Raw genomic sequence first — 9,830 nt, 5'->3', positions numbered from 1 at the left:
TCCTGGAGGACACTGAGCTGGTGTGTCTTAATTGTACTTGTCAAAGCTCTCAGTGGCTTTGATGATGATTTTTTTTTTTAGCAGGTGATGGGGGAAACCATAACTTCTTCATCTTAAAATGACGCTTAGGATTGTCAAAATTCAATGATGTCCTCGTTGATGAGGTGCAGTTAATGAGACGAAACTAACTCATTGACCTCTGCGTCATCCATTTCTAAATGAAGTTGCCTTTCCCTTGTCCAGTTTGAACCTCTTTTTTGATTATCTGCTCCTGTGTTTCTTCCAAGTCATGAAAAATCTGACACAATAAGAATATGTCTATGGCCATACCACCCTGAACGCGCCTGATCTTGTCTGATCTCAGAAGCCAAGCAGGGTCAGGTCTGGTTAGTACTTGGATAGGAGACCGCCTGGGAATACTGGGTGCTGTATGATTATGAAAAGCAGCATGGCTAAGTGGAAAGAGCACAGGCTGGGGAGTCAGAGGTCATGGGTTCCAATCCCGGCTCTGCTACTTGTCAGCTGTGTGACTTTGGGCAATTCACTTAACTTCTGGGCCTCAGTTACCTCATCTGTAAAATGGGGATTATGACTGTGAGCCCCATGTGGGACAACCTGATTACCTTGTAACCCCTCCCCCCCAGCGCTTAGAACAGTGCTTGGCACATAGTAAGTGCTTAACAGATATTATTATTATTATTATTATTATTATTAATAAGGAAGAACTTCCTCCAAAATCCACTCATTGTTGATTGCTTCATGTCACAGGAAGGCATTAACTTACCCATAGTGCTTAACTAAGAATGTGGAGCCAGCCAGGAATATGCCTGGGATAAGATGTCAAATGATACTGATTATATTATGGAGAAGTTGGAACCTGGGGTGTACATGTTTACTTGTTCAAGAGTGTTACAAGAACAGTTCAGTGGGTTCATTTGAACTGGTTTCCGTACTTATGATAGCTACCGGGCCTCTAGCACTGGGGGTTCCTCTTCCTGGCATAGTTGTGGGTAGGAGGCATATTCATAGCAGCAGAGACTCTATCGCACCCCTGAGGTAATGCTACAAGTATTTCCGGAGAACTGGTCCTAGTAAAGCTGCCTGCTTATTGGACAACGTTAAGATGAATACTATGAATGTCCCAGAAATGACCCAGACCTGGGTCATAGAAGCTACCAATAGATTTCATCCCCCATTCATTCATTCATTCATTCAATTGTATTTATTAAGAGCTTACTTTGTTCAAAGCACTGTACTAAGCACTTGGGAAAGTACAGTAGAACAACAAACACATTCCTGCCCACAACGAGCTCAGTCTAGAGGGGGAGACAGACATAAATACTAAATAAATTGATTAAATAACTCCATTCCCTCTTCATCTCCTGCAATCGATAGTGTGTTTGTGGGGGTGCTTGTGTATCGTGGCTCAGTGGAAAGCACACGGGCTTGGGAGTCAGAGGTCATGCTTTCTAATCCCGGCTCCGCCGCTTGTCAGCTGTGTGACTTTGGGCAAGTCACTTAACTTCTCTGGGCCTCAGTTACCTCATCTGTAAAATGTGGATGAAGACTGTGAGCCCCATGTGGGACAATCTGATCACCTTATATCCTCCCTAGCGCTTAGAACCGTGCTTTGCACGTAGTAAGCGCTTAACAAATGCCATCATCATAAAAAATTAAGGCAATTAGATTTTCTTCAGTAATGGTGAGCTGATGGCATTCTAGGACCTCTTTGTTGATAATATTGTCTTGCCATTTGAGGCTGATTAAGGCTTGTCAGTGCTGCTAGTGCAACTGCTCCAGCTCCTTGAAAAATAATAATGGTATTTGTTAAGTGCTTACTATGTGCCAAGCACTGTTCTAAGCACTGGGGTAGATACAAGGTAATGAGGTTGTCCCACGTGGGGTTCACAGTCTTAATCCCCATTTTACAGATGAGTAACTGAGACCCAGTGAAGTGACTTGCCCAAAGTCACACAGCTGACAAGTGGCGTAGCCGGGATTAGAACCCACGACCTCTGACTCCCAAACCCGGGCTCTTTTCACTGAGCCATGCTGCTTTTCTAAATAATAATAATGATGGCATTTAAGTGCTTCCCATGTGCAAGGCACTATTTTAAGTACTGAGGGGGATACAAGATGATCTGGTTGTCCCACGTGGGGCTCACAGTCTTAATCCCCATTTTACAGATGTGGGAACTGAGGCTCAGAGAAGTTAAGCGACTTGCCCAAGGTCACACAGCAGACATATGGCGGAACTGGGATTAGAACCCATGACGTCTGACTCCCAAGCCTGGGCTCTTGCCCCTGAGCCACGCTGCTTCTCATAAGGACCACATCCTCAATAATAGAAGGAATGTTGAGGAGAATTTTGAAAAGTTGTCATTTCTTCAAGAACCCCTTTTTGTCTGTGTTGAGGCGGAGCTATTTTCCTCCAATGCCAACTTACTACCTGGATCTCGTCTATCTCTCCCCCGACCCCTTGCTCGCATCCTCCTTCTGGCCTGAAACTTCCTCCCCCTTCATGTCTGACAGACCACCACTCTCCCCACCTTCAAAGCCTTATAAAAATCACATTAGAGAAGCAGTTTGACCTAGTGGATAGAGCCTGGGAGTCAGAAAGACAGGGTTCTCAGCCCAGCTACTTCACTTATCTGCTCTGTGACCTTGGGCAAGTCACTCTGTGCCTCAGTTATCTCATCTGTAAAATGGGGATTAAGACTGAGAGCCCCATGTGGGACATGGACTGCGTCCAACCTGATTACCTTGTTTCTACCTCTGCTTAGAACAGTGCCTGGCATGTAGTAAGTGCTTAACAAATGCCATCAAAACAAAATTATTCAAGAGGCCATCCCTGATTAAGCCGTCTTTACCCCTACTCCTTCTCCCTTCTGTGTCACCTATGCACTTAGATCTGTACCCTTTAAGCACTTGATATTCACCCCAACCTCAGCACCACATCACTTATATGCATATCCATGATTTATTTATTAATTTTAATATCTGTCTCCCCCTCTAGACTGTGAACTCCCTGTGGGCAGGGAGTGTGTTTCCCACCTCTATTGTACTGTACTCTACCAAGTGCTTATCACAGTATCCTGCACAAAGTATGTGCTCAATAAATACTATTAATTGATTGATTAATTGATTATATAATGATATTAGTGCATAGAAGTTCTAGATTTCATGGTGCTCTGCATAGTCCAGGATCTTTTCTGTGTTGGCATCCTACCACCTGTCAGGTATATTCTTTGGCTTAATTTTCATGTTGTGATGCAAGTTTCTGTAAGACTCACTCTTACTGGAATCATGAGGTTCAGCATGTTCTAGTGTAAAGAGCACAGGCCTGGGAGTCAGAAGACCTGAATTCTAATCTTGTCTCTGTGACTTGCGTGCTGCAAGATCTTGAGCAAGTGAATTAACTTCTCTGGGCCTCAGTTTCCTCATCTGTAAAATGGGTATTCAATTCCTGTTCTTCCCCCTGCTTAGACTGTGAGCCCCATATGGGACCAGTACTGTGTCTGACCCAATTACCCTGTATCCACCCCAGCACTATGTACAGTGTTTTGGCGTAATTCTTGACACCACTTTCTCATTCAACCCACATATGCAATCTGTCACCAAATCCTGTTGGACTCATCCTTCACAACTTTGCTAAAATCAGTCCTTTTCTCTCCATCCAAACTGCTACCATGTTAGTACAATAACTCATCCCATCCCACCTAGATTACTGCATCAGCTTCCTTTCTGACTTCCCAGCCTCCTTCCTCTCCCCACTCTAGTCCATACTTCACTCTATTGCCCGAATTATCTTTCTACAGAAGTGCTCTGGGCATGTCACCCCCCCTCCTCAAAAATCTCCAGTGGTTGCCTATCCACCTCCATATCAAACAACAACTCCTCTCCATTTGCTTTAAAGCAGTCTATCACCTTGCCCCCTTCTACCTCACCTCGCTTCTCTCCTTCTGCAACCCAGCCCACACACTTTGCTCCTCTGGTGCTAACCTTCTCACTGCGCCTCGATCTTGCCTGTCTCACCGCCGACCCCTGGCCCATGTGATACCTCTGGACTGGAACATCCTCTGTCCTCAAATCCGCTGGGCAATTACTCTACCCCCCTTCAAAGCTTTATTGAAGGCAAATCTCCTCCAAGAGACCTTCCCCGACTAGGCCCCCCCCACTTTCCTCTTCTCTCACTCCCTTCTGCATCATCCTGACTTGCTCCCTTTGCTCTTCTCCCCTCTCCCCGCCCCACAGCACATATGTATCTAGCTGTAATTTTATTTATTTATATTGTTATCTGTTTACTCATATTGATGTCTGTCTCCCCCCATCTAGACTGTGAGCTCTTGTGGTCAGGGATTGTCTCTCTTTATTGCTGTATTGTACTTTCCCAAGTGCTTAGTACTGGCTCTGCACACAGTAAGCGCTCAATAAATATGATTAAATGATTGGCACATGGTAAGCGCTTAACAAATACCACAATTGTTATGTGCCACTGCATGTAGAGTTTTTAATATTACCCATTGCGTCAGACCAATCTTGGCGACATTACCTAGTATACAGTATTGTGGAGAAATGCCCATTCACTGTTTATATTGGGGATTGTGGTTTGAGTTTTCTGGGCTTTTGTACTCTCAAGTGATCTACACTCAGTAAGCATTTGATAAATGCAATAGTTTGATTGATTGGTAGTGTTCCAGGGATCTATCCTTAATGCAAACAATGCTACAGGGCGTATCAGTCTTGCATCAGTCTTTTCAGTCATGTCTGCACACATGGGCAGGATGCCTACCTCCAGTACCACTACCTTTAAAAATGGACAGATGTATCTGCCTTTTAAGGGTTTGAGGTTAGGAGATATAAAATGATAGCTAGTATCGATCAATCAATCAATGGTATTGAGTGCTGACTGTGTGCAGTACACTGTATGAAGTGCTTGGGAAACAGCGTGGCTTAGTGGAAAGAGCGCAGGTTTGGGAGTCAGAGATCGTGGGTACTGATCCTGGCTCTGCCACTTGTCAGCTGTGTGACTTTGAGCAAGTCACTTAGCTTCTCTGTGCCTCAGTTACCTCATCTGTATAATGGAAATTAAGACTGTGAGCCCCTTATGGGATGACCTGATTACCTTGTATCTACCCCAGTGCTTAGAACAGTGCCTGGCACATAGTAAACACTTAACCAATACCATCATCATCATCAACGGTACAATAGAGTTGATAGGCCTGATTCCTGCCTACAAGGACTTCATGGTCTACAGGGGGGAACAGATATCAAGATAATATTACATATAGGGGAAATATTAGAATTTAAGAATATTTATATCAGTACTATGGCTGGGGCGAGTATTAAGTGCTTAAGAGGTACTCGCCCAAGTGCCTAGTTGACACAGCGGGGAGGGCAGATAGGGGAAATAAAAAGGCTTAGCCTGGGAAGGCCTCTTGGAGGATATGTGATTTTAGGAAGATTTTGAAGATGGTGAGAGAAGTGGTCTGTCAAATATGAAAGGGGAGGGAGTTCCAAGCCTGAGGGAGGTGGTGGTGGTGTGTGTGGATGGGTGGGGGGGCAGGGGGTAGACGAGATCAAGTACAGAGAGTCGATTGGTGTTGGAGGAGCAGAATGTGCAGATTAGGTTGTAGGAAATCAGTGAAGCAAGCTAGGAGGGAGTGACCCGATTGAGTGCTTTAAAGCCAATGGTGAAAAGTTTCTGTTTGATGCAGAGGTGGATGGGCAACCACTGGAGGTTTTTTGAGGAATGGGGAGATAAGGACTGAATGCTTTTTCAGAATAATTAGCCAGGCAGCAGAGTGAAATCAGGCTTGGAGAGGGGAGAGTCAAGATGCAAGGAGGCCAGCAGGGAGGATGAAGCAGTAGTCACAGTGTGATATGATCTGTGCTGGGGATCAGCATGATAGCAGTTTGGATGGAGAGGAAAGGGTGGATTTGAGATATGTTGTGAAGGTAGAACCAACAGGATTTCATGGAAGATTGAATGTGTGGGTTGAAGGAGAAAGACAAGTCGAGGATAATGCCAAAGTTATGGACTTGTGATACAGAAAAGATGGTGGTGCTGTCTACAGTGAGGGAAAAGACTGGGGGAGGACAGGGTTTAGGTGTGAAGATGAGTTCTCATTTGGACTTGTTTAGTGTGAGGTGTTGGGTGCGACACCCATTTAGAGATGTCCTGGAGGCAGGAGGAATTCTTGAGACTGCAGAAGAGAGAGATCAGAGCTGGAGAGGTAGATTTGGGAATCATCTGCATAGAGGTGGTAGTTGAAGCCATGGGAGCGAATGAGTTCTCCAAGGGAGTGGGTGTAGATGGAAGATAGAAAAGGATCCAGAACTAAACCTTGAGGAACACCCACAGTTAGGGGGTGGGAGGCAGAGGAGGAGCCCATGAAAGAGATTGGTAATGAGTGGCCAGAGAGATAGGAGGAGAACCAGGAGAGAAGAGTGTCAGTGAAGCCAGGGTTGGATAATGTTTCCAGGAGAAAGGAGTGGTCGACAGTGTTGAAGGCAACTGAGTGGTCGAGGAGGTTTAGAAGTAGCAGCCATTGGATTTGGCAAGAAGGAGATCACTGGTGACCTTTGAAAGGGTGGTTTCTGTGGAGTGAAGGGGGCAGAAACCAGATTGGAGAGGGTCAAGGAGAGAATTGGAGGAAAGGAACTTGAGACAGCGGGTGTAAACAATTCACTCAATGAGTTTGGAGAGGAATGGTAGGAGGGAGATGAGGTGATAATTGGAGGGAGCCATGGGGTCAAGGGGAAGGGTCTTTTTAGGATAGGGAAGGCATGGGCATGTTTGAAAGCAGTTTGAAAGCAATGGGTAAGAAACCATTGGAGAGGGAACGGTTAAAGATGGAGGTTAGGAAGGGAAGAAGGGAAGGGACAAGTGTTTTGATAAGGTGTGAAGCAATGGTGTCAGAAGAACAGGTGGAGGGGCTGGATTTTGAGAGAAGGCAGGAGATCACCCCTTGAGATACTGCTGGGAAAGATGGAAGAGTTGGGAGAGTAATGTCTAAATGGACTCTAGAGTCATAGGATCTTAATAGCAGCTTGGCTCAATGGAAAGAGCGTGGGCTTTGGAGTCAGAGGTCATGGGCTCAAACTCTGGCTCCGCCATTTGTCAGCTGTGTGACTTTGGGCAAGTCACTTAACTTCTCTGTGCCTCAGTTACCTCATCTGTAAAATGGGGATCAAGACTGTGAGCCCCTGGTGGGACATTCTGATCACCTTGTAACCTCCCCAGCACTTAGAACAGTGCTTTGCACATAGTAAGCGCTTAATAAATGCTATCATTAATCAATAGGGATGGAAGAAACTGGAATAAATCTCCTTATACCCTCCCCCTGCCTCTTGTCAGGGTTATATCTAAACCATTCTAGACAAATTAGTATTTTACCCTCATCTGTCTGATAGGGTACTGTGGCAATATTTTGTTATGCTTCAAGACAAACTGAGTCGTTGTTCTATTCAACTATTTTTATGGATGTGAAACTTGGTTTCTTCCTGGACCTCACAAATTGGCTTCTTGAGTAGTTCCAACACAATGACATATGTGTTATGTCCAGCGAGTGCCAAGACAAGCTCTGAAACAACATGGTAAGAAGCAGTGTGGCCTAGGGAATGAATACAAGTTTGAGAGTCAGAGGACCTGAGTTCTAATCCTGGTTGGACCATTGCCTGCTGTGTGACCTTGGGCAAATCACTTCACTTCTTTGTGCCTCAGTTTCCTCATCTGTAAAATGGGGATTGAATTCCTGTTCTTCCTCTTCCTTAGACTACGAACCTATGTGAGACGGGAATTATCTGACCTGATTATCTTGTATCTACCCCAGAATTTGGGCCAGTGCTGGGCACATAGTTAAACACATAACAAATACTACAAGTACAAATTATTATTATTATCGTTATTATTAGTGGTAGTTTTATTAACAAGGTCCTGAAAAAGAAGCATTCCACTAGCCTCACAGCGACACATCAACACAGCTTTGTTGAGATGGATACATGCGGAGAATGGATACCCCAACAACTCCTGAATGGAAACGGGGTGACTGAGAGCAAAGAGATCAGAGGAGTCCTTTTAAGAACACAGTGAAGTTCAGCCTCAGACAATATGGTGTGACCGCTGAATTCTGGGAGACAATGGTCGCAGAAAGGTCAGCATGGTGCACTGCAATCCAGAAAGGAGCTGATCTTTTTAAGCAGAAGCTTTGAAGGGATTGTGGGACAAAGAGTCAAAACTGAAAGTATCACCAGGCACTGCAAACAGAAAACACATCAGCACATTGTGAGGCAGTCTTCATCAGAACTGTCAGTACTTTATTGACATTTTCAGCGTCATACATGTCAAAAGGTAAACTTCTGTCAATCATCTTTCAATATGAAGGATGACTTTATCATCCTCATTGTAAAGATCCTCAGGACAGTAGACTCTCCAATGTTCAGATTTTTCCAGAGTCTAATGCTTATTCACACTAAAGCAGTAGACAGAGCTGAGGGAAGAGAATTGTTTACTTTTGAGGCACCTCTCTAGCTGGGATAATTTTATCCCTTTGATACATTTATCACTAACTGAGGGAGTTAAATGTAACAACAGCCAGGTAACTACCACTTTGATGATGTCTTCTATTTGGATTTGTTCCTGAATTGTGTGGCCCATTGGTAAACAGGATTATATATTTTAAGGACCTTGTGTCCATGCTCTTGAAATCTTGAGGAGAAAAGATAAAGACTGCTTGGGAATCCTGAATAATGCCACAGACAATTTAATCCAAGGGTCTCATCATTATGGATTCATAGGAAACCCTGCAGATTATGATGAATTCACTTGGTATTCATGGAATCCTGCATTTATTTCCATAGATTAGTTTCCTCAATTAACTATTGGCTAGTCTTGATGAGAATGTTAGGGGTATGATTGATACCAAATGTAAAATGGAAATGGCTATCCCCCCCAACAAATTTTTGGAGTGCTTTGGGGCAGCCCATGGAAGCAAAAATTCAGATCCTTTCCAACCTGTAAATCACTAATGTCATACAATGTACATTGTGGTATTTGTTAAGCATTTACTATGTGCCAAGCACTGTGCTAAGCTCTGGGGTAGATACAAGATAATCAGGTCCCACAGGGGGCTCACAGTCAAAGTAGGAAGGTAAACAGGTATTGAATCCCCATTTTGCAGATGAGGGAACTGAGGCACAGGGAAGTTAAGTGACTTTGGGAAGCAGTGTGGCTTACATGGGTCTGGAAGTCAGAAGACCTGGGTTCTAAGCCCAGCTCCATAATTTACCTGCTGTGTTGCTTTGGGCAAGTCACTTAACTTCTATGTGCCTCAATTTCCTCATTTACACAATGGGGATTCAATAACTGTTCTCACTTGAGTGCTTAGTAGTGCTCTGCACACAGTAAGTGCTCAATAAATACAATTGAAGGAATGAACTCCTACTCAGATTGGGTCTGATCTGATTATCTAGTACCTACCCCAGAGCTCAGTATAGTGCTTGGCACAGAGTAAGTGCTTAACAAATACCTTGTTTATTATTATCATCATTATTATTACTATTGAATAATTGGGTAATGCATTCCAGAGGGTTCCACGTGTGCTATCTTATGTTATTGCGTTTTCGCATAGTAAAGTATCTGTACCAAGGAAAAGTGAACGTTGGCCAAACCTACATTGTCCAAATGAAGAGATCCTTTTCTCAATGGAGGTCTTTAAGCTTATGGCAGCTTCTTTTCCTGGTTGGTCTTCGGGTTCAGAAAATAGTGGGGTCCCTGAGACCACCTTGTCAACAATATTGCTTTATTTGCTGACTGAATGAGAGCATTG

The 9,830-nt window shown here is 44.2% G+C and overlaps 1 pseudogene; it reads left to right on the top strand.

Moving 5' to 3' along the window:
• Positions 1 to 316: 316 nt before the first annotated feature.
• Positions 317 to 435, top strand: LOC119948339 (annotated as a pseudogene).
• The last annotated feature ends 9,395 nt before the right edge of the window (positions 436 to 9,830 follow it).

This window comes from Tachyglossus aculeatus, chromosome X4 (genome assembly GCF_015852505.1).
Source record: "Tachyglossus aculeatus isolate mTacAcu1 chromosome X4, mTacAcu1.pri, whole genome shotgun sequence".
NCBI classification, from domain to species: domain Eukaryota; kingdom Metazoa; phylum Chordata; class Mammalia; order Monotremata; family Tachyglossidae; genus Tachyglossus; species Tachyglossus aculeatus.
Note: the sequence above shows the minus strand (reverse complement) of the source record. Positions and strands in the feature narration are given on the sequence as shown.